Here is a 27219-nt window from a genome sequence, read left to right as displayed (position 1 = left end):
GCAAGCACGGAGATCCCAGAGACCCACAGCCAGCAGCAACTCCAGCCCAGCCCCGCTCCAACTCCAGAGGAACACGTAGGGGCAGAAGCTGATGGTGTGCAAGGTGTTCTTGGGGTGGCGCAGCTCGGGCTGTGGGCAAACTGCCACTTGTCGCCGTAGCGGCCCATCGGGGAGCGGATTCCTCTGGAGTTGGAGGGGGAGGGGGGTATTGTGCTGTTTGATCGCCCCCTGCTATCCCAGGGACAGGGAGACACAGCGGCGTTTTAGACTGGTGGGCAATCACTTCCAAAGTTCTGCCGACACAGTCAGTACACCTCTCCTACACTGCATTTCATACAAACATTTATTCTGCATGAAAAAACGACATTGAAGACTCAAACTCGCGACCGAGTAACTGCCGGGATCAAGGCGCAAACTCGCGACCTTGCGGATATGAGCCGAGCACTCTACCACTGAGCCAGCCATTAAAATCTACGCTAAAAAAAATCCATTCCGAAGACCGACAAATTCTGAATTACGAAAAGTGTCTGGTCCCAAGGCTGTCGGATAAAAGGTTGTGCACCTGTACTTAAATGAGAAAAAAAAAGTTCACACACACACACACACACATATATATATATATATTGGTGGCCTTACTGAGGCAGTGGGAAGTGTAGATGGTGTCAATGGAAGAAAGGTTGGTGTGAGTGATGTTAAGGGCTGCATCCACAATTCCCTGCAATTTCTTGCGGTTTTGAATGGAGCTGTTCCCAAGCCATGCCGTGATGGATCCCGATAAAATACTTTCTATGGCACATCTGTAGAAGTTGGGGGTCGGGGGGGTGGGGGTGCTGGGGAATTCTAATGAAGTAAAGGCATTGGTGTCCTTTATTGGCCATTGCTTTGATATGGCTGGTCCAGGACTTTGCTGGTGATATGTACACCTAGGAGCTTGGAGCTTTCAACCATATCTATTACGGCACTGTCAATGTTTGTTCGCTTCCTGAAGTCAATCACTATTTTCTTTGTCTTACTAACATCGAGGTTGTTGCCTTGACACCAGGTTCCGAGGTCACCAAATTCAAATGCAGCTTCATACCATTTCATGCAGGGTGAAACCACCATAAAACTACACAAAACACCAAACTCACAGTTCAGTAGACATTCAGTGTGTTCAGTTGATTCACAGCTCAGAGTCATGACCTCTCCCTCCCCCATCATGCAGAGACTGAGCCACACCCACACTTCCGGGTTTTATAATCCCTCCCACCGGAAAAGGTGTGGCTTTCAGGGCGTGACTGACAGGAGAGAGATTCTCAACATTTTTTAAACACTAATAACACTTATTGATGGGAAGAATTCTCTGCACCTGCTCAGCGGAGGGGGGACTGTTAGATGGCCAAAAACCACACCTGTAGTGTTTTATCTAAAATCAATATACAGTGCAAACAAGAAGTAAGTGCATTTGCAGTAGTGACTTTCAACTTCAAGCCAAAGCACCAAGCCACCATTTGCAGTAAGAAGTGCCTTTCAACTTCAAGCCAAAGCACCCAAGCCATCATTTGCAGTACCTTTCAACTTCAAGCTAAAGCATCCAAGCCATCATTTGCAGTAAGTAGTGCCTTTCAACTTCAAGCCAAAGCACCCAAGCCACCATGTGCAGTAAGTAGTTCATTTCAACTTCAAGCAAAACACCCAAGCCACCATTTGAAGTAAGTAGTGCCTTTCAACTTCAAGCCAAAACATCCAAACAACCATTTGCAGGCAGTGCATTTTTACTTCAAACAAACCATATTTTCATTTTCAAACCACATTAAGGGTACTCACAGTTGTGGAGACATTTGTTCAGTGTTATTCAGAGCTCAGAAAGGCGTGACCCTTGGCTTCATCCATCTTGCAGGGAGTGAGTGAAGCACACCACTTCCTGGTTTTATAGTCCCTCCCCCTCCCTCCAGCAGGGGCAGCAAAGAGAATATTGATTTTTTTTTAAACATTAATATCTCTCTGATCTGTCATCGATGGGAAAAATCCTCCGCACCCGTAAGGCGGAGGGGGGCTCTGGGCGAGGTGGCTAAAAATGGCGGCCGTAGGAGGCGGCGTTCTCTCGGAAATCGCAGCACAATAGGCCAAAAGCAATCAAGATCAGAGATTTAGTAATATAGAAGATGTATATTTGTGTGTCTTCAGATGCTACATGCCTCTGATGCTGCTGCAAGCAATTTTAGAGAGTTCATTCAAAATAGAGCAGAAAATGTTAAGTGCAATAACAGAATTTCTGAATGAGGCAGAATTCAGGAGGTAGAATAAGTGGTAGCACATCTGGGAAAGTGGTGCAAGAAAATCAACAGCAAATTAAATTTCAATGTTGCTCTTGTTGTAACACGAATGTTTCAAGAAACTTCGACAAACAAAATATGACAATATTCAAGGAAATACAAAGGTACATCTCAGCCAATTCCAGAGTTTAGGAACCATCCGGGAACCAATTACCTTCTGGAATGGTCAAGATTCAAGACAGGAATAGTACATATAGGAGTATGGCAAAGGTAGGGTAGATGGTCAGAACCTTTTCTCCAGTGTGGAAATGAAATAGATGAGGGCAGTTTTAAGAATATTCAAAGGGCATGGCAAGAGCCACGAGAATTTAAGGATGACAATATTAATATTCAAACATTGCTTACATCAATGCAAATTATGTTGGCTATTGGTAATGGCTCAACTCGATTTTGTGCAAATTAGAAATGTTTGGCATTAAAGAAGTCAAGTTTATTTGTCACATACACATACAAGATGTGGAGTAAAAGGACAGTGAACATATTTATGAAATGGGGGGGGGGAAAAAACATCAACCCCGAGTTCTGGTTCATCCAAAACAGTCAAATTTAACAGCATGTTCATCAACAGCCTAGCTCAGTTTCAGACTGTTTTCCAAATAAATAAGCATCCCCAAAAAGTTATATATTTTGATTCCAGTCCACTTAGACCATTACCTCATCAAACTATTTCAGAGTATGGAAGGAATTTCAATCACAATATTTTGGAGAATCTGCTCCTGGTACTTCAATTTATTTTCTCTTGTTTGGGACAAGTGATAATTGCATCAATTCAAGTCATTAAAATCTTTCTACCTGCAGATAGTAAGCTCAGTGGACTTTGAGAATTAAGGTTTGTATTGACGTTCCACATGTTTTTGCATTACTTACAAATTAATTATTAAGTAACAAAATGTGTGTCTTGTGCAATAAAATTCTTCTTGATCAGATGCAAAAATGAATATTCATAGAACTACAAGAACAACTTGAAATTGTTGGTATCTTAGCTGCTGTTCTCTTACTTCAGTGATCAACTCCAGAAACATCAAACATAGTATTGTATTCGAGAGAGTACAAGAACTTGCCAAAGATTAACTGTGGAGAAAGGATTCGATTGATGCATTTAGATGACTGATTAACACTTGAAAATGAGATGGCAAAGAGATGAATGGGAACAAGTATTTCCACCAAAAAGGTAAATCCTCACAATGCAAAAGTTGTAAATTAAGAGTCACCCAGTTTTGTCATCCCAAGCAGAACTAAAATAGCACTTTTCACAGCGAGGCTGCGGGTGTGGTGTGAGGAAACAAAGCAACTTGTTATTCCAAACTCAGAAGCTGCTGAAAATAAAACAACCTGCAAAAGACAGTCTCAAAACCAAATCACATGCAAATCTCACCAGCGGTGTGCTCTGCCATACTCTCATATTTACATGTCAGCCTTAACCAAAGATCTTAACTGCCAACAATTGAGATAATTTGTAATGGGCCTGCCCAACGTTGCGGGGGAACAGTGTATGTTAATAAATTAAAATTCTGAAAATGAGGAGATTTTTTTAACCAAATAACTTTTATTTTTATGAGGATGTTTCCATAACCGGCTTCCGTCTCTGCACTAGTATCCTATGGGACCTTTGGTGCAGAGACGGAAGTCGGTTACAGAAACGGGGCCGAAAATTACCCATGGATCTGCCCTTGACCGTACTACGTCTTTTTCGTCGAGTGATCTATATTGCTTGCTATAGGATATTTGGTATGAACATTGCCTTCTCCAATATCAAGTAGTCCTTGCTTTCTCCCTCCTTCCCCTCCCATTCCCAGCTCTCCCACAGCCTTCTATCTCCTCTTCCTTTCTTTTTCCCGCCCCCCCCCCCCCGACATCAGTTTGAAGAAGGGTCTCGACTCGAAACATCGCCTATTCCTTCGCTCCATAGATGCTGCCTCACCCACTGATTTACTCCAGCTTTTATGTCTACCACCCATTCACACAAGTTCTGTTATCCCACTTTCCTCACCATCAACAACACCACAGTCATATCTGTGGAGTCTTTTAAGTTCCTGGGAACCATCATCTCCAAGGACCTTAAGTGGGGGGCTACCATCGACTCCACAGTCAAAAAGGCACAACAGAGGATGTACTTCCTACGGCAGCTGAGGAAGCACAATCTGCCACAGGCAATGATGGTCCAATTCTACACGGCCATCGTAGAGTCTGTCCTCACCTTCCCCATCATGGTCTGGTTTGGCTCAGCCACCAAGCACGACATCTGGAGGCTGCAGCGAATCGACTGATCAGCAGAGAAGGTTATTGGCTGCAACCTTCCCTCCATTGATGAACTGTACACTGCAAGGGCCAGAAAGCATGCGGGCAAGACCATCTCTGACCCCTCTCACCTTGGCCACAAACTCTTTGAATCACTCCCCTCTGGAAGGCGACTACGGATTGTCAAAGCTGCCACAGCCAGACATAAAAACAGTTTTTATCCACGAGTAGTTGCTCTACTCAACAGCCAAAAATCTGTAGTCTCCCTTTGATCTGGTATTTTGTTGGTTCACATGCTTGATCAATGGTGTTTTATCATTAATGTTTTATTATTATTAATGTTTAGTGTTTTCTGAGTCATTTGTAACTGTCACTGTATGTCATGTTGTTACTTGTGGGCGGAGCACCAAGGCAAATTCCTTGTATGTGAATACTTGGCCAATAAACTTACTTGGGGGGGGGGGGGGGGGAAAGAGGCAAAATTGCCAACATGGGTCAGGATCTTGTGTCAATTCTTTTAACAACCAAGAAAGGAGATGAGAAGGCATTTGTCAGAGTGGAGATTCTGAATCTGTGGAGGCCAAATGACATTTTTTAAGGTGGAGATTGACAGATACTTGATTAGTCAGGGTATCAGGGGTTATGGGGCGAAGGCAGGAGATAGATCAGATAGATCAGCCGCGATTGAAAGACAATTACTATCAACCTTAAGTTCACAAAGAGGAAGAAGTTTGAACTGTATTGCCTTCCATCACAGTGAGGAATGTGGAATCCACTGTGGTGGATGTTTATGTTAACATTTAGGTGGTTATGGGTCTTGTTGCTTTTCACTTAGTCTGACTGTATGGCAACTCAAATTGTGCTGTACCTTAACTGGTACATGTGACAATAAACTGACCTTGAAACCTTGAAACATTTTCCCAAACCTCCGTTAAATTACCCAACCCAAACTCGTTTACTTCCTAAAAGCCACGAAACAGAAAAACTCCTCTGGATTTAGAAATTGTGTAAATATTTCACAAGTTAACCTTTTTGAAATGGGCAACAATAATACAAATACAACTCGCTGATAGATGTACACTGGTAAAGGAGTTCCCATCATTCAGGTAAGCCACTGTTCAAATGAAGCACAACAGAGTGAATCATCGGGGAAATATTTTTAGGTCATCACGTTTTCTTAACTTACTGCGGGGGATTGCAGAAAATTTTATTTGAAACATCAATAAAAATCAATGTTAAGCTGAACTCATCATTTGAAAATCTTTGGCAACAACATCCAAATCTGTGTAACATAGAAACATAGAAATTAGGTGCAGCAGTAGGCCATTTGGCCCTTCGAGCCTGCACCGCCATTCAATATGATCATGGCTGATCATCCAACTCAGTATCCCGTACCTGCATTCTCTCCATACCCTCTGATCCCCTTAGCCACAAGGGCCACATCTAACTCCCTCTTAAATATAGCCAATGAACTGGCCTCGACTACCCTCTGTGGCAGAGAGCTCCACCTCTGTGTGAAAAATTCACCACTCTCTGTGTGAAAAAAGTTCTTCTCATGTCAGTTTTAAAGGATTTCCCCCTTATCCTTAAGCTGTGACCCCTTGTCCTGGATTAACATTAACAGGCGTGCGATAAGCCAGGAACTAATGGCAAGTGAGTATGTTCATGACTAGGAAATTACTGGAGAAAAGCTTGAGATAGGATATAGGTACATTTAGAAAAGCATGGGGTGATCGGGGATAGTCAGCGTCACCTTGTGCAGGGAATATTCTGCCTTATTAAAATATGTCGTCTGCTTTCTGTTGGTCGCATTGATGGTGTGGAGGTCCATGATCGTGATGGACTGGGCAATGTCCACCTCTTTCTGCAGCTTCCTGTATTCCTGGATGTTCGAACCTTTGTGATCCAACCAGTCAGTATGCTCTCTACTGTGCACCTTAAAAGGTCAAGAGTGTTTGGCGACATGCTGAATGATGGCCGCAAATGGCATGCTTGCTTGTAGAGGTTGGGTGGAAAATATAGAAGATGGTGCCTTGCAGTGCATCGCGGAGCCCACGATCCCTCTGCCAGGGATCAACCCGAGCTCTACTGTCTTCCATCACAGTGAGGAATGTGGGGTATCCACTGTGGTGGATGATCATGTTAACTTATGTAGTTGTGTGTCTTGTTGCTTTTTTAGTATGGCTGTATGGTAATCCGCATATCACTGTACCTTAATTGGTACATGCGACAATAAAAGACCTTTGAAACCTTTGAAGTTCTGTACCCAGACTGAGACATAGGACATCCTTCAGCAACAAGTGGTTGGCAGGCATTAATATAGATGAGAACCACAGCAGTAGGCCCACAGGCCAACGCTGACCTACAGAAGACACCCACTAAGGAGTACGATTTAATTCACGCATACGATTTGTAAACTGACATGAACACAAACCATTCTCAAATGCATCAGTCAAACACGTACGGACAGGTAGGCTCCAAATTGGTCTACATCAAACCAGGCATCAGACATCTTCAGTAATTTTACACCATTAGGACAGAGATCAAGGTAGATTCCAGACCATACTTATTTTGCCATTTTGTGCATCAAACATAAGCATATTTGTTCTATCAATAATTGAAATTTGGGTACCCAGAGTCAGACCTCAGAATACTAATATTATACATCTGAGTTCACTGTCCTCACAAACCATTCGACTGTCCATGTGAATTACTTCACCCCAAGGTGTTTGAGAACTCAGGTACAATGTGCTTCAATTATAAATATAATTCAATGGAACCATTTGTTGGTATTGAAAATATGATCACTATAGTTATTGAAAATGCACTCCATCACCTCCTGATATCTCTGTTCTTCGGAGTATAAAAACTCGATGTAGTTAGTTTAGGTGAGATTCTTAAGCTTCTCCCAGAAGGGAAATCAGGGGGAAAGGGTATATTTTTAAAAGGAGCAGTTCGATCCCGACTTCGGGTGCTGTCAGTACAGTTTATACGTTCTTTCTGTGACCGCGAGGGTTTTCCCAAGGTACTCCGGATTCCTCCCACATTCCAAAGGCGTGCAGTTTTGTAGGAAAATTGGCTTCTGTAAATTGTCCTGAGCATGTAGGAAATAACTAGTACACATACGGGTGATCATTGGTCGACATGGGTTCAGTGGGCCATCAGGTCCATTTCCATACTGAATCTCTAAATTAATGAATTCCACCAGGCCTCCACCAGCATAAACACAACAACACCACGTCTCCGAAAATATAATTCACAGTCACAACTGCAGGATGAATATTGTTGTGTCAGGAGAGAGTATAAAAGAGATTGATAAGGATGTTGCCTCGACTGGCGGATGCGAGTAATGGACTGGCGATATTATACCCCGAAGCAAAAGAGGCCCAGAGTCAACCTGAAGCAGGTTTATTGCATTATAAGACATATGGATAGAGTAAATATTCGGAATCTTAGCATGGTTTAAGAGCTTAGCTTTTTTCTGTTCCTCAGTACACAAGACAATAAACCAAAGAATTTTAGAAGGCACTTGAGAGGATCATTTCTCTTCCCAACTCTTCTCCTCCCCCCTCCGGCCTATCAAGTCTATTCCGCAATTCAATCATGGCTGATATATCTTGCCCTCTCAACCCAATTCTTCCCCTTCTCCCCATTACCCCCGACACCCCTAACCCTTGATGTTAGGTAGAAAAGTCAATTTCTGAAGCATAATAGAGCATAATATCCCAACTCTGATGCTCGGTACCCTGACTAAAGGCCAGCGTGCCAAAAATGATCATGCTGTCTACCTGTGACGCAGTTCCTTTCACTGTGACATGCAGACTGGAGCAGATAAATTTTGGGAACATAGGACAAAGTGACAAATATGTTTAAAATCACTTAATTAAATAATTCACTGAGTAATTCACAATGAACAGAAGGGACAAGGGGGTGTTGGATACGCAGGAGTACAAATGCAAAGTATTCTGAAAGTGGCACCACAGGTAGACAGCATGATCACTTTTGGCACGCAGGCCTTAAGACAGGATACCGAGCATCAGAAATGGGATATTATGCTATCGAAGGTCATAAGGAATAGGAGTAGAATGAGGCCATTTGGTGCATCAAGTCTACTCCGCCATTCAATCATGGCTGATCCATCTCTCTCTCCTAATCCCATTCTCCTATCTTCTCCCCATAACCTCTGACCCAAAGACATTGGTGAGGTTGCACTTGGGAGTATTGTGGATGTCATTAAGGTGGAATGAGTGCAGAAAAGATTCAAGGATGTTGACAGGACTCGATTGATTGAGTTTTAGGGAGTAGTCGGGCAGGCCATGGCTTGATTCCTTGGAGCAGAGACTGAGGGGTGATCCTATAGAAATGTATAAAATCACGAGGGGTATAACTATATGAATGCACAGACTTGTAGGAAGATTATAGGAACCCGAGAGGTAACCTTTTCCGCAGCGGGTCTATATATTTATGCAATGAGCTGCTAGACAAAGTGGTTGAGGCAGGTACAAAACATTTAAAAGATATTGTGTATGGAACATGGAAAATACAGATTGAGGGATATGGATCAAACACAGGATTACATTAGGCGAGTACCTTGAACAAACCGGACTAGTATGGCTGAAGGGCCTGTTTCCATGCTGTATGCCTCTGTGACTCAATATAACATGAAGCATGAAGAGAAGGGACAAAGCTTCAAGTGAAGCAAATGATCATCCTTAGCAGAATTCCTTTCTTAAAACAAAACTCAATTGAATGTTTCAGGCTAGGATAGCCAGATAAATTGTATGCATCATAATGGTTTCTGTGTTGCTGGTGACACAAATGTCATCTTTGACAAATAACCGGATAATACTTGAACAATTAAGCTACATTGTTTAGATTGATCTGTTACAGCTTCAGTCATTATGATGGAGGGGGTGGTGCAGGGACAAGTGATGGGTGGTTAAGAGAAAGGGGAGATTTGGTTTCATTCAAGAAGTTGAGGCAAACAAGGCATGCTTTGTGAAAGGAATAAGGCAGAGAATCCAAAGATTTTATCATGCATAGATTTTTCCCCATTGAAGGTCACGGATCTCACACGACATTGGCCACGGCCAGATGATTTTAACCTCCAGGAAATGTGAACTCAAGACGCAGCCATCATTTTCTTCGTTCAAAGGTTGGAACTTATTGATTGAAAAATAAACACACATCTATTAAAAGGAGAGGGATGCAAGTGGTAACCATGTAACTGCCAATTTATCATCTGAACTCATGGGGAAGTTACTGATATTCCAGAGACAACATTTGAACAAACAGCTACAACATAATTTGTGTTATAGTCATATAGCATGGAAACAGGCCCTTCAGCCCAGCTCGGCGACATACTGTCAGTCCAACCCACCCGCATGTGGTCCAATGCCTTTAAACATTTCCTCTCCCTTTATCTTTTCAAAAGTCTTTTAAATGCCGTTATAGTTTCTACCTCAACTGCCTCTTCCGACAGCTCGTTCCATATACCGGCCACTCTGTGAAAAAATTGCCTCACAGATTTCTATTAGATCCTTCCCATCTCACCTTAAACCTATGTCCTCTACTTCTTGATTGCCCTACTCCGAGAAAAAGATTGTGCATCTACCCTCCCTGCATCTATTAGCTTCATTATCATATACATCTCTATAAGATGTGGTGGTAGTGTTTAATAGCCTGATGATTGTAGAGACAAAGCTGCTCCTGAACCTGGACATTGCAGTTTTCAGGCTCCTATATCTACTTCCCGATGGCAGAAGTGAAATGAGAACGTTGCCAGGGTGATGTGCGTCTCTAATGCTGGTTGTCTTTGAGGTAACAATTCTTGTAGATCCCTTAGATCAGGGGTCGGCAACGTACAGCCCACGGGCCGAATCCAGCCCGCAGGCGTATATTTTTTTTAATTAATCATCCGGCCCGCAGATGTCCGTCATCTCCGGTACCTGGAATGTTTAAGAAAAAACTGCAGATGTTGGAAAAATCGAAGGTAGAAAAAAAAAATTCTGGAGTGAGTTTCTCCAGCATTTTTTTTCCTACCTCCGGTACCTGGAAGGTGATCTTCAGACAGAGGGTCTGGTGAAACACTGAATAAGTGCTGCCCATCGCCCTGCGTGAGGCCGGGCTCCTCCTCCTGGGCCCAGGCGCGGTGACACAAGGAGGCCTGTGCTGGCGGTCGCAATGGCCGAGTGCCGAGCTCTGGGTGTACCGCATCCTACGCAAAGCCACCGGCACAGCCGCGCACCTTCTGTGTCTGGGCTTCACTGTTGGGATCGGGGTTGTCAGTAAGCCAGGCACGAGTAAGTATAATATTTGAGTTCCGTGCTCCGGGAGGTGTCCTCGAAGGGTCGCGATCATGTGCACACGTGATAGATGTGGCAGGGCTTGAAATTAACGGTTGCCCGGGTGCCATTGATCAGTCAAAGTGTCGCCGGAAGGGAGCTCTCAGTTTCGCTGGCCAGCGGCAGCCAGCAGCCTGAAGCCACGGTCTGCATAGGTTCTACTGGCGCGACGTCTGCAGCCTGGGATCCCTCGTGGGGGACCCGGGAGAAGGAGCTTCCACCGCCGGCCCGCGGCCAACTTCTACCGCGGACCCGGCGTGGACTTACTATCGCCCCAAGAGGGGAGCTTCGACCGCTGGCCCTGCGGTCTGCGGTGCTTCTGGCTGCGGCGGGGAACTTTAAACTTTAAATCTTCGACCGCCGGCCTGCGGCCTACACCAACCTAAAGCCGCGGTCTCCGGTGGGGAAGAGCCGATCCTGGACTGACTCTGGACCCGACCACGGGGGGAAATGGAGGAGGACTGGCCAAATGTTGTGCCTTCCACCACAGTGATGAATGCTGTGGTGGATGTTTGTGTTAAAATTTTATTGTGTATTGTGTGTTCTTTATCATTATACCGCTGCTGACAAATTCATTTCACTTGCACTTTATGTGCAATGTGGCGAATAAAACTGATTGTATTGATTGTATTGTGTGGATAATCAGTACTGTGGTTATTTACTGAGCAACATTAACAACTATATGTAGCAATGTTACAAAATTTTGAGATTTAAAAAATCAAGTCTGCAATTTATCCCATCAGATAAAGCATAACAATAAGTTTAATTTGACACCTAATTCACTTTCATATCTCAAGTAATAAAAAAGTTATGGCCATTTTCATACTCAGAAATTAGCATCCTGTTCCCTATTGATTTTCTATGGACACAACAAAAATGCTGTGATCGTGGACAGTCAAAAGCCCATAACCTTCTTAAAAATTAAGAGAACTGAATGAAATTTTCAGTTATAGATTGAAGCATTCTGAAACAAATATAAAATAATCTTACTTGGATGACCTGAAATTAAAGCATATAATTAGTTAGTTACCCAATAGTAGCTAATTTCAAACTTCAATTACTAGATCTAAACATCTATCCATTTCTTAATAAATGATTAACATTTTTAAATAGCCCAAGTGTCCAAATAATATTCACAAATAATTCACAATAAAACATGATTTTTAAATCTCATTTACATCAATTTATAGGCCAAATGGAAGGAATTTAGTGTTCAATTGCTGTAAATTAAAGTCAATTTAAATCGTCTTTCTAGTGGGTTCCTGTGAACGCGCTGGTTTAGAACGTTCACATTGCGCTGGATTTGTGCCCTCGATTGCCCAGAAAAATTCTGTGGGATATAAAGAGCCCAAAATGAACTACTCGCTATAGAAAACTTTATATACAGGGTTATATACAAGCCCCATTTAATGTAAAAATAAGGTACATACCTTTAATTGTTTGCTTTATAAAACCCTGGGGCTGCGAGAGGTTGCGGGTTGAGAGAGTGATTTTTAAACTACTATAACTATTATACAAGGCCATAAAAACTAATAATACCTTTTGCGACGGGGTCTGTCAGCGATTTTCCATTAATGATTTACTAGGCTGAACATTTTCGATTGCAACAGCCTAGTAAAAATCGCGTTTTAAACCCGCCCCCTCTAAACAGCGCCAAAATCGCGCACACGGGGTAGGGCAGATGCTCAGCCACGATTCAGGTAGGTTTTGTAACATACCTACTATATGTTGGATTTATCCAGGTTTTACTTCTCTAGTCAGTCATATACATCACAAATTTGGTCAGGAGTTATTTCAGTTGAAATTTTAACGTTAATTCTGAAGTGGGAATGATGGAAAAAGCGTTTATCAAACAATTAAAAAAAAAATTATTGCTTACAAACTGGGTATCTTCATTGCTGTTCTCAACATACATCTAATCTGAATGTCCGGTAATGTGGCGTCTTGACACCTTTAAATATATTACTAAAAGAACATTTGCTGCATTTATGTCCTTTGGTCATCTCTTGTTAGCTAGTGTAATGTTTAACCTGTCAGATGGGTATAGTCAGTTTTAACAGCTATTATCATAAAATGCCTTTAGAAAATTCTTTGCAACCTGTATATTTTGTTGTGGTTAAATTATGTGGGAAGCGAGAGTGTTTCTGTACCAATAGCAATAACGACCCATGCTATGGCCGTGTCATGATAATTTTCGGTCCTTCACGGAAAACATGCTTGCATCAATCTGTAGTGTGCATGGTTAAGCATATATGTTATCAAACTCCAAGATTTATTGACACAGGTTAATCATACACTGAATAATCCAACTACATTTTTGTTTGGAAGTAGAAAGAAATAATAAAAATTGCATTAATTGCAATGTGTAAAAAGAGTTGAGATACAGTATTATAATTTTGCTGCATGTCATTGTGGTATATATCATGTCTTGATTGGTGAATTTGTTAGTTTGTGCCTTTATTTGAAGCAGAAATAATATGTGAATGCTTCATTGAGCATAATTCCGACTGGTAACTACGCACTTCGTCCGAGCACGCGTCATGCAAGCCATCTTAAATGACCACCTAAACTGTCATTTGGCAACCTAAAAAAGCTGCCACGGTTGCCCGGCTGGCAACAGGGAAAAAAAGTTAAGCGAGAGCCCTGTGTGGCCCTCCATCCGCTCACAGACATGTGTCCTGGCCCCTTGGCAGAAAAGGTTGCCGACCCCTGCCTTAGATGGTGGGGAGGTCAGTATCCATATTGGACTGGGCAATGTTCACCACTTTGTGCAATGTTGTTCACTGCTGGGCGTTCAAGTTGCCAAACAAAGCCGCGATGCAACCAGTCAATATGCTCTCCATTGTACACCTGTAGAAGTTCAAGAGAGTATTCATTGACAGAGCAAATCTCCTCAGGAAGTAAAGGTGTTGATGGGCTTCCATTAGAATTGCATTACTATGAGGATCAGGGATATCCTCATCATAAAATGTTTTATAAATGTTTCCAAAGCCAAAGTGAAGAGCAATAGTTAAGGGAACTTTACATCTGCTCCAGACAGATTATTTACGATAAACAAGTCTTCACCAGCATTACCACCACTTGTCACTCACTCTGCAGGTCTCCAATCAGAAACAGACATTCCCTTTTGTTCTCCTAGTAAAACATTGACAGATAAATGCCAAACACTCAAATCATTTGGAATGTCATGTTGGAGCAATAAAAAGCACAAATAAAGAGTGCAAGGGCCATAATCAGATAGAATAGGGGGAAACGGGGAAAACAGCACGAGAGATCCATTCAAGTGTCGGATCACAGCAGGGAAGAAACTGTTCTTGAATCTGGTTGGAAGTGCATTTCGTTGTCTCAAATTGAGACAATGACAATAAATTTGAATACAATACAATACAATTTAAGTGCATATGTATCTTCCTCCTGATGAGAGCGGGAAGGGGAGGCAATGACTGAGGTACGAGTGGTCCTTCATTATGCTGGATCTTTCCGAAGGCAGCAGAAGTATAGACTCAATTGGGGGAAAGGAGGGTGAAATGGGGATCCGAGGCTGGTTTGTGTGATGTACTGGGTTGCATCCACAACTCTTTGAAATGTCTTACTACATTGGGCGGTTGGTTGCCAAACCCAGTTGTGTTGCAACTCAATGCACTGTGTTCTAATTTGGCCTTGCTAACCAGAGGCAGACCCTCAAGTTTAAGGGCGACTCATTTCCACTCTGGTTTAGTGGGTTCTTAGGAGATGAACCAGGCCAAGAGGAGAACTGTAGACTCTTCCACAGATAGGACAGGAATTGCATAATGGGGCAGGCAATTGAATTATTTAATGAGGCACACCCCTTTTGTTGAAAACGTTGGGCTTTGTCGTATGCTCCTGATACATGAACACGCTTCTCAATACCATCCCCAATGGTCCTTTTTCACCTAGAACAATCATTACTCAAAACGAATCTCAGGATTCAACTAGGATATTTGGTTTAAGGCTTTGAGGATATCATTGAATGTTATCCATCTCTGTGAATATCTCTTTCTCCAACATCTTTTCATGGGAAGTTTCAGTAAAAGCCATTTTTCACCCTCTTCCCACTAACAGCAGTGAAAACCTCTATAAAAAAAAATCAAAAAAAAAAAAAAAATCAGCCCCAAACAATCCTGAAAGCCCCTGGTAAAACAGTATCCAAGACTGCACACCGCATGCTCAAATTAAGAATAAGGAGTAAGCTATTTAGAACGAAGACGAGGAAACACTTTTTCCTCACAGAGAGTGCGAGTCTCTGCCTCAGAGGGCGGTGGAGGCAGGTTCTCTGGATGCTTTCAAGAGAGAACTAGATAGGGCTCTTAAAAATAGCGGAGTCGGGGGATATGGGGAGAAGGCAGGAACGGGGTACTAATTGGGGATGATCAGCCATGTTCACATTGAATGGCGGTGCTGGCTTCAAGGGCCGAATGGCCTACTCCTGCACCTATTGTCAATTGAGCCTGTCTGGTTGCATCATAATGCACACATCAACACCAGATAACAGTATTGAAACCCATCCCACCTCAACATTAATTCCAAACATACTGTCCTGCAGGCCACAACAAGATGCATATTTTTATCATGACATTAGTTTCAATCTGATGAAGTCGTACCTGCCAGATTTATCAGATAAGCTTAAACAGAACACAGTCATACAATATAGAGGAATGTAAACAAAATGGTCTCAGTTTTACTCCATCGCCAGAGTTTTTAAAAAACAATTGCCTCTGATCCTCAATATCATAGATTAACATACCTTGCACAAAAAGCACTGGAGTAACTCAGCAGGTCTGACAGTTTGATTGGCGAATTGGTGGACAAAGACAAGGGAAGAAAGGCAGAGAAAAGGGTGGCAGATAAGGAAAGAAGTGTAAAACCGGAGGGAGGGATATATGTAGAAAGGGATTAGGGGAAAGCCATAGGTAGAAAGGGATAAGGGGTAGGCCATTTAGAACGGAAATGAGGAAGTTTTTTTCCACACAGTGGGCTGGAATTCTCTGCCTCAGAAGGCAGTGGAGGCCAATTCCCTGGATGCTTTCAAGAGAGAGTTCGATAGAGCTCTTAAAGATAGCGGAGTCTGGGGATAAGGCGAGAAGGCAGGAACGGGGTACTGATTGTGGATGATCAGCCATGATCATAATTGAATAGCGGTGCTGGCTCAAAGGGCCGAATGACCTACTCCTGCACATATTGTCTATTGGGAGACGGTGTTATCCAAAATTAGAGAAACCAACATTCATATTTTCGGATTATAAACCAACCAAGCAGAATATGAGATGCTCATCCTCCTGTTTGAATGTGTACCCAGTGAGGCCTGGCCATTTTCATCTCTAGACTTTGTCCACCCATCTGCCAATCAAGCCAAACCTCACTTGTATCCACCTATAATTTACCAGACTTTGTCCCACCCCCACCTCTCTTGCAGCTTCCTGTCCCCTACCAACAGCAATCGGAAGACTGACCTGAAATGTCACCCATTCATGTCTTCCAGAAATGCTGCCTTACCCACTGAGTTCCTGCAGCACTGTTGTCAAAATTCTGCAGTTCCTTGTGTCTAAACATTATTAACTCGTCAATGCAAAATACCCAACTAGTTATATAACTTAAATTGAACCATTGCAAAGTGCAAGTTGATTACCTTTTAAACTTGTAGTTTATGCCCATTTACAAATTGCAATGTCACATGAATATTTTATTGTTTCATTGACCTTGGCTAAAAATGTCAAAGCAGAAAACAAATTAAATTTTGTTTATCTTTCTCCTTCCTGCAAGACAATTGCCAGGCTAAATGCTGCATCATTCCATTGAAGCCAAGCTTAAAAATTAATACTCTGGGAAGCTGAAAGATCTGAAGGTAGATAACTCACCTGGACCAGATGGACTACACAACAGGATGCTTAAAGACGCAGCTGTTGAGAATGTGAGGGCATTAGTAATGAACGTTCAAAAATCACTAGTCAGGAATGGTTCCAGAGGACTGGATAAGGGGAAACTTTGCCCGACAAATCTGCTGGAATTCTGCTGGAATGAGGTGGTAATAAGCAAATCTGCTGGAATGAGGTGGTAACAAGCAAAATAGATGAAGAGTCAGTGCATGTTGTTGGTTACTTGGATTATCTGAAGGCCTTTTATACGGTGCCACTCGTGAAGCTGCAAAACAAGATAGGTGTCCATGGTATTGGAGGCAAAGTACCATCATGGATAGATGATTGGATGACTGACAGAAGGCAGAGTGGGAATAAGAGGCATTTTCTGGTTGGCTGCCAGTGAATAGTGATGTTCCACAGGGGTCGGGGCTGGGTCTGCTAATTTTCATATTACATGTTAATGATCTGGTTGAGGGTACTGATAGCTTTCATGCCAAGTATGCGGATGATCAGCAGATGACTGGGGGCAGGTATTGTTGAGGAAATAGGAAGTCTGCAGAAGGACTTGGACAGGTTGGGAGATAGGCAAAGAAGTGGCAAATGGAATATATGAAATACAAGGAGCATTTAGAACCAGAGTGCACAACCTCAGAATAAAAGGACGTAGCTTTAGAATGGAGATGAAGGAATTTCTTTAGTCAGAGGACTGTGAATTTGTGAGATCCATTGCAAAAGATGGCTGTGGAGGCAAAGATAAGGGGTTGAAAGGTCGTTGATTAGTTAGGGCATCAAAGATTATGGGGAGACATAATTGAATGGTAGAGTAGATTTGATGGGGCCCAATGGCCTAATGCTGCTCCTATGTCTCAAGGTCCTATCATTGCAAATTTGTGCCCGAGAAGCTTGATCAGGCCAAGTAATAGCTAAACTAAAAATTAATCTCTACTTCTCCAAAATTCCACCTCCCTTGCCGCCCCCACCCCGTAGGGTTCCAATTGGCAACGCCCCTGGCGGGGATAAAGGGGGACAGCGCCCCTTTATGCAGAAATGTTTTGATAATTATAATGACACCATTTTCTTGCCCATTTACCCTTAATTTATACTGTGATTTTTATTAAATTGTACCTTAAAATAACATGCATGTCCTCTTAATTTACACAGAAAATCTTAAAATGACACCAACTCCCTGCTTGTTTACACTTGTCATATTGAAAATATTTTATATTACACTTACACCTACACCTACTTGTAACATACATGTTCTATTAGAGAGAAGTATCCTTTACACAGGAAAATATTGATAATTTTTTGATAATTATACCTTGAAATGACACAATTTCCTTGCTTGTTTACCCTTAATTTATACTGTAAATACAAAACTAAAACTAACTACCCCTTTCCCAAGTATTTTCATCTGCAACCGCAGGAGATGCAACACCCAATCCCTATATCGACTTCCAAAACATCCATCCAATAACCCAAGCAGTCATTCCAGGTGAGAAAGAGGATCACATGCATCTCCTCTAACCTCATCTACTGCATTTGGTGCACCCGGTGTAGCCTCTTTTACATTGGCGCGAGCGAGCAGTGACTCGACAACAGTTTCGCCCAACACTTGCACCCGGACAACCAAGCTTGCTGTATCACTCAGTTGCTAACCATTTTAACACCCCTTCCCATTCCCATAGTGACCTTCCCGTCCTGGGTCTCCTTCATTGCCAGAGTGAGACTACATACAAAACACCACATATTCTGCTTGAGTAGCTTGCAACCCAACAATATGAACATTGAGAACTAAGCTACAAACATCCCTCCTGAAGCATCTCCTATCCATGTTTTCCAGAGATGCTGTCTCACCGAGTTCTATGCGTCTTTTTTTAAATCAGCATCTGCAGTTCCTCATGTCTCAACCATTCCTCACTCATCAAATACCATTGATATGGATAACAGCAGAGCAAGAACTAATCCCCCTGTGTAATCCACTGGAGGCGAGCAACCAGTTCGGGAATGCACAAGAACAAGTTCAGTATTATACTCTCCACATTTATAAGCTACCACAATCTATGTTCTGCACGATCGGTTTATGGAAAATGGAGGGCACAAAACCACTTGATCAACTGTTTTATGTCAACTGTTTAAGAACACTTTCTAGCATTTAAGTTCATGTCTACCTTTAATTATCAGACTCTGAACAGGTCGAAACCAACGACTGTATTTGGTCTTAGAGGTTTAAAAAAAGTTTAAATTCTTAGCCATACAGTCTGAAGAAATAATAATAACAGGGAACTGTTACAGTGACACCCCTTCTCCCCCCCCCCCCCCCCTGCCGACTCACCCAAACGTGCACACATTTTGAAAGCTGCTGACATATGAAGCAAGACTTGATTGCTTAAACTGAAATCTTAGCAAGTTGCTGAAGGAATATCATTAATTCAGCTGAAGGACAGGGAAAAAGGAGAAAAGTCATCGAACAATAGAGACCAAAGGGAACGTTTCACAGCTGGACAACTTTGTTCGTGCAAATTATAATCAAAATAATGTCAGCAGTAATTATACAAATGAATTGTATGAACAGACAATAAAATTAAATATGCACAATGTAGGAAAGAACAATCTCAGCCAAATTAACAGGTTAATTAGACATTATGAAGAAGTGCAGCAAAACAAGCAATTAGAAAGAAGATAAATATATATTACACCCTTTCATTAGTAAGCATGTTGCAGTAAACTCTGCATTAATCTATTTCCAGACATTCCATCCATTCCTCCCCCCCCTGGGACGAGGATGATCAGGAGTGAACCAAATTGAGGTTTTTTTCAAGTGCAAGCTGACACACAATCCAAATAACAAATCCATCAAATTCCATGGCTTTGTACTGACAAACAGTAGATTTAAAATGCTTTTGACTCCCCGAAGCTGCTCAATGAAAAACACACAAATAAACCTCAAGGGGTAAACACTGAAATACTTTACTCAATCGCAATTGACAAATCACATCAGCTTGCAATCAGTGTGATTTCAACCAGGCAACCATACCAGAATAAAATCTTTATTATTACTCCGTTCTAACTAACTCAACTGGTGTGTTTTCTAAGCTCATCTACTCTGACAAGTCAATCATTTATTGTGGAAAAATAGTAGGCTCTCAGGATGTGCATCTTGCAGATTACATCTGAAAGAATAGCATCATTGTACTTTTTGTTACATTATTTTACCGAGTTAAGCTTGAAATCAGGAGTGGCATGCACTTCAAATATTTGATCAGGATTGCTAACCACCCCCCCCCCCACCCCCACCCCGCAAATTAAAAAAGAAATTTCAAATTGTGCACTTCCACAGGATTTGAGGAGATCACAACAGAATGCACTTTTGATTGCCACAAAGATGAAAATGCCTTGGAACCAGTGGAATAGAAATTTACTCAATGTATTCTGATAATGGGGAGACTGCTTTTGGGCAGTGAAATGAGGTTTCTCAATTTTTCAAAATTCCAACAGTAGTGGACTGTTTGGCAGAGATATGATTAAATGGTAAACGGTAATAGAGACCTCCATTACACACTTCCAAAGATATCTAGATGTCAGTCAATGACCAGAAATAATCCATGTTGCATATTTGGCCAACACATACTTATTGATAATTCTTAACACCTGTGCTCCGCAGGATGTGTTCTCAGCCCCTTACTGTACTTCCTGTACACTCGACTGTGCAGCCAACTTTAACTCCACCCACAAGTTGGCAGATGACACCACACTGGTGGGATAGATCTTAAACAGCGACGAGACAGAATACAGGAAGGAGATAGAGTGCTTAGGAAAAGATAGGGTGTTAAGAAAACAACCTCCCCCTAATATCAGCAAAAGGGCTGGTTAGTGACCAAGAAACAATGTACACACCCCAAACAGCATCAAAGGTGCTGAAGATTATCAAGACATTTCAAGTTCCTCAGCATAAGCACATGGCAGCTACAGTGAAGAAAACACACAAATGTCTTTACTTCTTCAGAAGACTACGGAGGTTTGCCAGTGTTCCAAAGTCTCTTAGCAACTAGTACAGATGCACCACAGAAAGCATCTTATTGATGTGCACCACAGCTGAGTTGTGCAACAGTTCTGACCAAAACCTACCATGAGCCGAGGTGTCGTCTCCATCTCCCCTCAATGAATAAGTTCATGGGCCAAGTATTCACATACATGGAATTTGCCTTGGTGCTCCGCCCACAAGTAACATGAAATACAGTGACAGTTAAGAATGATACATAAAACATTAAAGATTTGAAAGGGAAAGGGAAGTGATTCAAAGAGTATGTGGCCAGGGTGAGAGGGGTCAGAGATGTTCTTACTCGCTCGCTTCCTGAACCTTGCAGTATACAGTTCGTCAATGGAGAGAAGGTTGCAGCCAATAACCTTCTCAGCTGATTGGACGATTCGCTGCAGCCTCTGGGTGTCCTTGGTGGTTGAGCCAAACCAGACCATGATGGGCCTATTCCCTTTCCTCCTATCTCCTGAAGGTATCTCCCAGAAAAAAGTGCGTAAACAGAATAGCTATACTATCTCGTAGAAAAAAAAATAGGTGATAAAAAAAAGATAACAAAAATTGCAGCATAAAGACATGTTGCTGGTGAATACCACCCCTTGGTGTTGTAATTCATGTTAACTTCCGTAGATGTTAATATCAAATAACTTCGCTCCTTAAGGAGTTAAAAAAAAAAAATATTAAATGAACAGAACAGAATTTTAAAAAGTGTACAAGTTCGTCAAGGAATCAATATTCCCAAAAGGTTAAATATCTTTTTGTACACCAAGTAGATAAATGGATATTGGGTATTTAGATTAATATATAAGACTTATTAGATAGCTTTCTAATATTAATGTGTTTAACTATTGACCGGTTCAAAGTCAGTAAACTTATAGTAATCTGTTAATTCCACCTGCAGTTTCCATAGACAAAGCAACCTCTCTCTCCCTCCCTCTCTGCCTCCCAGCACATTTCCCAAACATTCCGGTACAATCTCTAACTTTCCCAAAACTTACTCAATGTCTCCCAACACCTACTCAACCCCTCTCTCTTTACCTCTCCCCTTCCCCATCGATCCCTACCCTCCCCAAACTTTCCACAACTTCGCCAAAGTAATTCTCACTAACGATGGCTCTATAACACTCCTGCGTTCCTCTTCCTGCCTCTAGCTCTAACTCTCTACAGTTCTACTCCTACCCCCCCTTTCTCTACCATACTCTCTCTCGCTCCGTCATGCAATCTGTCAAGTTCTCTATTTAACATTTGAGCCGACTTTGCATCGGCAGCTTTATAACGGCATATTAAGTATAAACATAATATTAAAACATACAATAAATCTGGCAATCAAATATTGGATATTAGATTAATATAAAACTTATTGCGTAACTTACTAATATTAGTATATTAAATAAGCTATTAAACGATTCATAGTCGGGAAACTTTGGCAGGTTGTTGATTTACAGATGTGGTTTACATAGACAAAGTAATCTCTCTCTCTCTCTCTCCCTCTGTCTCCCACCAGCTTCCCACACATTCCAATTCAATCTCTGACCTTCCCCCAGACTTGCCAAAACTTCCCAGTACTTAGCCACTCTCTCTCTCTTTTCCTCACTCTCCCTGTCCCTCTCATCTAACCACTCCCCAGTCCCCCAAACCTCCCTCTAACCGACTCTCACTTACATTAACTTTCTGTAACACTACTCCACTCCCTCGCTCTCTCTCTCTACAAGTCTGCCCCCAGCCCTCTGCCTTGTTCCCCCTCTCTCTATCATATACGGTCTCTCAGGTTCTCTGTTTGAAGTCTTAACCGTATAACAGCATATTAAGCATAAACACAGTATAAATGCATACAATATAAATGAATTATATAAATGGATACAGTTAGAATGAATTAAAGACACAGTATTACTTCAGTATAGATACAATATAGTCCTCTTGATTGGCATAATGAGATAAACTCAATAAGCCAGTTACTTATCCTTGACGGAATCAGCAGTATCTTGGACAAACTTGAAAGCCTTAACCGGATCGGTAAAGAGATGTTCCTTTGCTTTATATGTAACTCTCAGTTTGGCTGGATACAGTAGACCGTATCTGAGATCTGGTAGATCCCTCAGAATGATTCTCGACTTGGTAAAGGGTACTCTTTTCTTGACGACCGGCTGGATAATCTCTGAAGATTCGTATGTTATCCCCTTCAAAGCTGATTTCTGTTGTTGGCAACTTTCTTCATGATGTCTTCTAAAACGTAGAGGTTGTGTATCTTCAGAATCAGCTGCCTTGGTTGAGCTGTGGGTCCTGGCCGGGTTCTCAGGGCTCTATGCGCCCGATCCAGTTAGGGTTTTTCATCCAGGTTAAGTACATCTTGAAGTAATTGGGCTGCAAAATCGCGAGGGTCTCTACCCTGTTCTTTTTCTTCTTTCACCCCAACAATCCTTACGTTCTGGCGTTTAGAACGCCCTTCCAGAACAGGACATTTTTCAGTCACCTTGGCAAGTTGCCCAGAAACATGCTCCAGTTCAGCCATCAGTCAGTGTGTTGTCTGAGCATTTTCGGTAGCAGCCACCTCCAATTCTCGAATGGCTTCACTATGTTGTTGAGAAGTAACGAGAATGGGTTCCAACTTACGGCTGATTCGAGACTTTTAATTTCCCCTTTCAGAGAGGCATTTACTTCTTCTATGCGGACATCTATCTTATCGATCTTTCACAGATTTCTGCTCTCCCAGCAGCAATCTCCGACTTTTCAGCCGCAAGTTGTTCACCCAATAGTTTTGATTTCTTCCACCAAAGGTTGTTTAGCTGCTTCCATACTTGAAGAGGCTTCTTTCCACAGTTTTCACAGGGCATTTCTTCCGAGGTGATTTAGACCCTTTAGGAACTGTAGGAAGTCTTCTTGTGGGGTATCTTCTACCGGTCATTTAAAATACCGGAGTCAATTTCTGATGACATCACTTATGCGACAACAAACGTTTGCCGGTAAGTGATTTATTCTGTCCCTTTTTATGTATTTTTGGCCGTTTTAGCGATTTCAACGGAGCGGAGCTAAATGGCGCACATCTTAGGTCGCGATAGTGCCACCGGAACTCCTCAACTTCGTACCTTTCTTTGGCAGCTCCGATTTGTCTTCTCATCTTGTACTTGGCCTGCCTGTAGAGGTCTGCATCCCCGTTCCTGTAGGCCTCCTCTTTAGACTATCGGAGTTGTCTGAGTTCTGCAGTAAACCAGAGCTTGTTGTTGTTGATCCAGGTCCGGGACCTAGTTGGAATGCAACTCGGTCTTCATTCCTAGTTGGCATGAAGACCTTCCATTTCATTTCATCTGCACTTTCTTCGTAACTACAATGCTGTAGAACCATATTGCACATGCACAACCTGCTTGTACTACTGTCTGGTATAATTTGACCCCGTAGCAAAGATTTTCACCGTTTTACAGTAGACCTGACAATAACGAATCATTCCAATGCCATATAGGAGCAAGAACAGACCATTCAACCTTCTGAGCTTGTTTTGTTCCACAAAGTCTGTCTGATCATCTATCTCTGCAGCATTTTCCTGACCAGCTCAACATCCTTTGATTCCTAGAAATCTATTGACCCAGTGTTGATGGCATGGAACAATCAAATCTCTATGGTCCTATAGTAGGTACATCGAATTCTCCAACATCATCATCACCTCCATCCCCTGTGCCCCTCAATTCCACACTGGTCCTCTGGAATAGAGAAGCTTAGGTAGCTTACAAGCCCCCCAATCATTCTACTCCTTTCTCTTCCTTTGTAAACTCATCTCCCATCCCCCATTTCTCTTTATCCTTTTCGGGTAAACTCTCTCATTTCATTCCTCATCTTCGGGCTCTACATTTCATTCCTGATATTCTCTCCTTTTCTAACACCACTTTGTCTCCATTTCATCTCCAGCCTGTCATTTACTCCCCCATCCGCCAATCAAATCCCCCTCAGCTGTATCCACCTATCACTTGCCAGACTTTGTCTCACCCCACCCTTTTTCCAGCTTTCTCGTCCAAAGTCCAAACAGCCTGAAGGATCCGACATGAAAATCGTCAGCTGTGCATTTCCGCCCAGATGCTGCCTGGCCTGCTGAATTATTTTAGCCCTTTTACTTTAGATTCCAGCATCCACAGTTTCTTGTGTCACCACATCTGCTTTCATGGCAGACCTGCCATTCAAAGAACCAGTTGAGTGCATTTCCAGAAACGCAAGTACATCCTCTTTTAGTTAAGACCACCATTCTCGTTGTTCTTGCCAAGATGTTATTTTCCAAGATGTCACTATGAATTATGTTGCTGCTGTTTCTGAACTTGCATGTTTGCTTTCAGTGTGTTGTGTACAACAGAATGCTCACACTTATCCATTTCAAAATGATATTTGCTTTGGCATAGTAACTGCAGGTGAACTGCACCATATTTGAGAGTGAAATTAGCTGCCATCTGCTTCCACTCTCTATCAAAATAAAATTGCTGATATAGTATTTTAGTTTAGTTTAGAGACACAGCGGAAACAAGCCCTTCGGCCCACCAGCAAAACCCTGCACATAAACCCACTACGGACAATTTTTTTACATTTACCAAGCCAATTAGCCTACAAACCTGTAAGTCTTTGGAGGGTGGGAGGAAACCGAAGGTCACGGGGAGAATGTACAAACTCCGTACAGACAGCATCCGTAGTCGGGATTGAACCCGGGTTTCCGGCGCTCCATTCGCTGTGAATGTAGCCACCGCAACAGCCCTTGTTTAACAAAACCTTTTTTTTTTTTTTTAAAGTTATTAATCGACTGTGATTTGAAGATGACACAGTGAAAAAAATTAACCCAAAATCCCCAAACTGCAAACCGTGGAACTTTTACTGTTTCTAGGAGTAATTATTCCCATGGATACTGCTGTTCCTAGCAGTATCCATGGGAATAACCAAACAAAAAAAATGGTCTCGGGTATTAAGGTCATTCCCATGAACATCCTGCTTACCAGCTCAAAGTACACTCTTGGATGAAGTACCACATCTGCTGGAGACAAAATACTCTTAGGTTTATGCTTCACTTCACAAGTAGCAAAGAAGTGGACAATTAAAATGGATGCTACAGTCAATGGATGTAAAGATGACGGCAACAAAGGTCAGAATCATCGAGTACTATCATTGCTCAGCACAACATCAGCAATGCAAATAAGGTCAGAAAGGCAAACTAATGAAGCATGTCTGTTGTTAATAAATTAAAATGTTTTAACCTCTATGGAGTCCAAGGACATCCATTCACGATGGCAATAAATTAAGGATTGTGTCACCAAAAAGTGAAGATAAATATAAAATTACCATGGTAGTTAATCTTAAAGTTTGAAATCTGATTAGTGTTTGACGAGAACCAGGAGAAAACACTACAACAACATTTTTCTTCAAAATTGTTTATATCGATTGGCGTACTAACAAGACAGAAATAATTACCTTACACTTTCAAAATTTACAAAAATTGACTCAGCATTAAAGAAACAAGACCAGGATTAAATTAAGCACTTTCGGCTTTTTCTGATATTATCAGAGATGATAAGAGTATTTCAATTCGACCTTCCCTTATGAGAAACAGTTAAGCAAATTACTTCTATGCTCCACAAGGAGAATAAAAGTAATTTGCAATACAAAGACCATCAATTATGAGAGTAAAATCCATGAAAAAACAACCTGATGCAAGTTGAAAACAAAAATGCACGACAGAAACTTGATTTATCAATGCAAAATGCTGACCATATACGCATCAGATAGCATCCGTAGAAACAGCCAATATTCACCATCAGCTTGTACACTCCCACAACTCACCCGAAACGTCACCCATCTACATTCTCCAGAGATGCTGCTTGACCTGTTGAGTTACCCCAGCACTTTGTGTACTTTTGTGCAGTCAAGAGAGCTGTGGAAGTGTGCAGTCCAATGATGGATATTAGCTGTGAACATATCCTATGAAATGGAGATAAGAAAAGTCAAGGCGAGAAGGGACGAGTCAGATACGTATTAACAGAGAATAGATGGAGGCCATTTAGCCCTTCCAGCCATTCAATATGATCATGGCTGATCAGCCAAAATCAGTATCCCGTTCCAGCTTTCTCCACATATTCCTTGATTCTGTTAGCCATAAGACCTAAATCTAATAGGCCTGTCCTACTTCGGTGACTTTTTAGAAGACTGCAGGATACTACGCAACATGGTCGCCACATCTTCGCGGGTGGTTGCCGGGGAGTCGCCTTCATGGTCGTGAGGAGTTCGCACATTATGGAAACTAGTCGCGGCCTCATTATGGTCGCCGCAAATTTTTCAACATGCAGAAAAATTAACGGCGACTAGAATGAAGCCGCCATGAAGAGTAGTGAGATTTTTCATGCTGTAGGTGGGTCGCCAGGAGGTCGAAGGTTCTCGTAGGTTGTAGCCGG

At 42.1% G+C, this 27219-nt stretch overlaps 1 protein-coding gene across 4 annotated transcripts in view; it reads right to left on the bottom strand.

Annotated features, from left to right (window-relative positions):
* mpp7a (MAGUK p55 scaffold protein 7a) overlaps window positions 1-27219 on the bottom strand; it is a 408735-nt gene that overhangs the window by 364425 nt on the left and 17091 nt on the right. The window contains exon 2 of one of the 4 annotated variants that reach the window (XM_055651874.1): window positions 26612-26749. The exons of the other annotated variants lie outside the window; for them this stretch is intronic. The gene's annotated coding sequence lies outside the window, so the exon portion shown is untranslated. The remainder of the gene's footprint in view (window positions 1-26611; window positions 26750-27219) is intronic. 4 annotated transcript variants of the gene reach the window in all.

The sequence above is a fragment of the Leucoraja erinacea genome, chromosome 2 (assembly GCF_028641065.1).
Source record: "Leucoraja erinacea ecotype New England chromosome 2, Leri_hhj_1, whole genome shotgun sequence".
Lineage (NCBI taxonomy): Eukaryota > Metazoa > Chordata > Chondrichthyes > Rajiformes > Rajidae > Leucoraja > Leucoraja erinaceus.
This window is presented reverse-complemented; position numbering and strand designations above follow the sequence as displayed.